The sequence below is a fragment of the Nanorana parkeri genome, unplaced genomic scaffold (genome assembly GCF_000935625.1).
Source record: "Nanorana parkeri isolate BGI_ZX_2015 unplaced genomic scaffold, ASM93562v1 scaffold22, whole genome shotgun sequence".
NCBI lineage: Eukaryota > Metazoa > Chordata > Amphibia > Anura > Dicroglossidae > Nanorana > Nanorana parkeri.
The window spans coordinates 2452111-2455514 of record NW_017306290.1 but is presented as its reverse complement, the minus strand read 5'-3'; the positions used below and the strand labels follow the sequence as shown (position 1 = coordinate 2455514).

Sequence of the window (3404 nt, the reverse complement as noted above, 5' to 3'; positions counted from 1 at the left end):
CATGATTTACAGTATTATTGCATGAGTATTTATAGCTGACTTGGCTAATTTATATGTTCATGTTGGTTATCAGTTTAGATAATAAAGTTAATTTGAGTTTGAAACCAATAAAAGTGCTGTGGCCATTATTATTCTAATGTGGTGTCTTGTGTTTTTATTGTATTAAGGCTGTGACACACTGCACGCGAAGCAGCACTGAGCGGTGGCGAGCTGCCTTTGCGAGCCGTGTGTTATGTAATTTTCTCCTCGGCAGCTCAGCATGCGAGAGCTCGCGTAGCTGAGTGTGCCGAGATGAAAATGTCATCTTCAGCCAATCGGGTGGTTGTTAGGGACGAGCCGATTGGCTGAAGGTGCAGTCAATCATCTGACTGCACTCAGCTCACACACTGCACGCAAAGCTCCGTGCCGTATAGCTTTGCTTCGCTCTGCGCGGCTATGCGTGCAATGTGCCAGGGCCTTTAGTGCTTATGTTTTGTTGTGATGTGGGTGCCGTCTGCAATCGCATGCTTATTATCTCAACATTTGCTGGTTGCGAAGTAGTCAATGACTATTCTATGAAGTTCTTCTTTAACCTAGGCTGAAAGCACATGTAATGGTAGAGGTTCATTTCATTTTATTTCAAAATGCCTCAGTATCTCTGACCAAACCTGGACACAGATGTTTGTGAGCGCAACCAGCACCACATGCCCATGTGAATGGAACTGAAGTGCTCTATTTTTATGAGCCATATTCATGTGCAGATGTTATAGTTTATTTGCTCCCATATGTATTACCTTCATATACACCCTGACCTGGTGTAACAGCTCATATACATTTTTTTTTTACGTGTAGGTGGCTGGCGTGTGGCCTGGCTCTCCCTTGTTGTGGCCTCACAGGGGCCCAACTTCTGATCTTGCACACAGGGTCACTGCATTCAGAAAACGCCTCGATCCTAGACAAAAACGAGCGCATAACCCTTGCAGTGTGGGGGTAGCCCCATTGCAAGGGTTAAGTTTGCCCAGAATTCTTCTTTAAATGTTTGCTCAAGAACTGACAGTCGTGTTTCTAAACAGCTGGCTCCAATTCTTTCAGCTTGGCATCCCTGAACAAGATTACAACGGGCAGAGCAGTCTCCAGCTGCTGTCCATCTACAAGCTTGGAGAAAGGAAATGGGAGGAGAGAGGCTTGCCTTGCTGCGGCTTTGTGGAGATACACAAGGCTTTACTAGCACACACAAGTCTGGCTCTGTAAGACCCTGCTAGGGAAAGGAGTCACCCTAACACTGAATATCAGAACCAATATCAGAACCAGTGCTCAGAGGACCAGCTGATTCTGCAGGAAACTAAAACTTTTAAATTTGAAGACGCAGCATCCATTGTAAGTGATTTCATCAGCATCTGAAATAGATTAAAAAACATTTTGACTTTAATATCACTTTAATGCCTTGTAAATTATGCAATGGAGGGGCACCATTGCTTGGCTGTGCGTAGGGCATTGGTTACCCTTATTCCGGCCCTGGTGTATGTAGACCAGAAAATACGATATGCAGTCTGATTTGCTTGCAGAGCTTTTACATTTGCAATAATGTTTATGTATTGCCAGCTTTCTCCAAAACTGTATGTAAAGGCAAAACATTTCTAGACGTTATTGTGCAGTTAACCCTTGCAGTGTGGGGGAGATCCACTATTATTATTATACAGGATTTATATAGCGCCAACAGTTTGCACAGCGCTTTACAATATAAGGAAGACATTACAATCACAATACAATTCAAGACAAGATGGTAAGGAGCAGGGGCGGACTGACAACACATGGGGCCCCCTTGTGCTCCGCCCATATACAAGTTCCTCCCGCACGCCCCACCTGCATAGACATTCTTGTGTCACAGAAATGTTTTCTACACATTATTATTCAAATAGTGGGCCAATTCACTAAGATGAATTGCCGGGGAACTGGCTGTCCATGCTTCTGGGCTGTGAGCTGTGGGAGGTTAGTGGGAGGGGCCGGACAGTGTCAAAGTCAGTGTTCTATAATTTTTCTTGATCCTATAAATTTTCTCTACTGTGTCACTTCCAGTTCACTGGGGACCTGCCGAGGACCCACTTGAGGAGCGAGCAGCCGGCTATTACAGAGCTGCATCTGATGCGGGCGGGCTGACCGGGTGCAGATGGCAGAGAGGCAGCGGCGAGGGGACGGTCAGTGACGGGCCCCATGATGGCCGCGGGCCCTCGGTCCGTGCCCGAGCCCGACTGGTCAGTCCGCCCCTGGTAAGGAGGGCCCTGCCCCTGAGGGCTTACAATCTAAGGCCCCATTTCCACTAAGCGATTTCCGCTGCGATATCGCGCATTTTTGCCGCGCGAAGAAGTCGCCTGCCAATGCTATTCAATGGAGCTGTCTTAGCTCCATGTCGCCCGTCGCTCTAGCAGGACACTTTTTTCTATTTTTTAACGGAGCCCGATGGTGAAGGTCGCAATACCGTCCCTGGATCGTCGCCCCGAAAGTCGCGCTATCCCGGCCACACAGACCGGATGCAAAAGGTGTGTCGCTTAGTGTGAATGGGGCCTAAAAGGGAGGGGGAAGTGATACATGAGGAGGGAGCTGTGTGGGGATGAATTGTTTGAGAACGTGATGGTTGAGCGGTTAGGTTGAGGTGGGATAGGCTTCCCTGAAGAGATGAGTCTTTAGGGACCGCCTAAAGGCAGTCAAGGTGGGAGATAGACGGACAGGTTGGGGTAAAGTACAGGGGGAGGTAGGTTTTTTTTTTAGCTGGAGATAGGCTTTACAGGTACTATTAAACCCTTAGCAAAAAAACCCCAAACATTTTATACAATAATCCACAACTAGTTAAAAAGCTTACTTTGAAATAATTTTGTCATTACAGCACGATGCAAGTCACTGCAGCAATCTGATGACATCTTGTGCGAGCACGCACCAGTGAACAGCAATGCCCAGTGATGCCAATGCCCTTCCACAAATCTGATGTGTACCATCACTCAAAAAATAAGATCATGGATAATTATTTTTCACAATGAAATGTGCTGCAAAGATATATCTTTACATGTTATATTTTTCACATCTAAAGCGTTTGTCAGTGCACCAAACACAACACAAGCGGTGAGAATTTAGCCTTTTCCTAAATGCAGTGCCCACATTGAACGCATGTAGTTTAACAGCAGATTATCTATTTTTATTATCTCAGTTGACATGCAGGCAGTAGCTGTCTTTCAACTTCCTGGGGGGAATTTATCAAAACTGAAACAGACAGAATCTGGAGCAGTTGCCCATAGTAACCAATCAGCTTCTCTCTTTAGTTTGTTCTGTTAAGATTTGAAAATGAAAGAGAAGCTGACTGGTTGTCATGGGCAGAAAGGGGACTTTATCATAAGTGGAACAGAGACTTCACTAGAGTTGGTGCAACCCGGTGC

At 46.0% G+C, this 3404-nt stretch overlaps 1 protein-coding gene across 1 annotated transcript in view; it reads left to right on the top strand.

Moving 5' to 3' along the window:
* Positions 1–3404, top strand: part of SLC35F1 (solute carrier family 35 member F1) — a 290914-nt gene that overhangs the window by 14186 nt on the left and 273324 nt on the right. The window lies entirely within an intron of this gene.